Here is a 1,157-nt window from a genome sequence, read left to right on the forward strand (position 1 = left end):
GGTGGGGGTGGGGGGGCGGCTCTTCTCTTTGTACATCTTCAAAGAGACAAAGCTTTCTGCAGGCACTTCTGTAACATGACCACAGATGACAACAGTAGTTGTAAGGTTATACACCCCCCCCCCATCCCAAATACGTCAGAGGCTTTGTGCAACTCCTTTGCAACATCTTGAATGTCACATAGTTTAGTGAATTCCCCCAAATTTCCTTGGCATTTTCTTCACTCTGCATTACACGGACCACTGGGTTATCTTCCCGTTTTACCAGCTCATCTCGTCACCAAGGTACGACAGATCACTTCACAATCCATCAGTCTTGGGAAAGGTCTATAAGCTACCCCTCCATGTAATGTAGCCTGCGTAGTCATTCTCTGCTCCCTCAACTCCTTTTCAAAACATGCTGAAGCCACTGCCTAGAAACACAAATGCGCTGCCTTATCCTTAAAAAGCCACATTCCTGAAGCTGCAAATTCCCTAAAGTAACAAAGTCACCAAATTGCTGCTCCAAGCAGAAAGACAAATTATCCAAGGAAACCAAATGCCTCAAGCCGTGCCAGGAAAGGAGGAGAAACCACAGAGAGGGCAGTCAGAGCCTGGGCCCCAGAAGCAGGGGCCAGCGAAGCCAGTGCATCAGTCATCTCCCACAGCATCTCAGCAAGGCCAGGAGCTCCCTTCCCACTGTCACCTTCTCTGCCACGCAGCCATAGCCACCCCCCGGCCAGTCATACCCAGTACACCCACAGCAGCTCCCACTGCACACCACGCCTCCGGTGCCAGGGCCTGCAGCCTCGTGCTCCCATCCGCTCACACATCCCATGCCATATCCCCCACCCCGAAGCCCCATGCCCTGAACCCCAGCGGCTCCAGGCCACAATCTCACCCCATGCTCTAGACCAGCCCTCCAAAACCCTGACCCACCCCACAGACCCCACGACTCTGCATTCACCCCAGCTCCCAACAGCCCTGCATCTACCCACACCCGCCACTGCCTCGCCCCTAGAGCCCCTCACCCTAGCTGCTGCCCCACACCTACCCCACAGCTCCCAGTCCTCATCCCCCCTTTCAGTGCCCAGCTCACAGCTGCAGGACCTACCCATTCCCCCATGCCCTGCCCCATAGCCATGCTCCGCACCGCAGCCTCATGCCCCAGCCCCACAACC

This window comes from Pygoscelis adeliae, unplaced genomic scaffold, assembly GCF_000699105.1.
Source record: "Pygoscelis adeliae isolate BGI_AS28 unplaced genomic scaffold, ASM69910v1 Scaffold294, whole genome shotgun sequence".
Classification (NCBI taxonomy): domain Eukaryota; kingdom Metazoa; phylum Chordata; class Aves; order Sphenisciformes; family Spheniscidae; genus Pygoscelis; species Pygoscelis adeliae.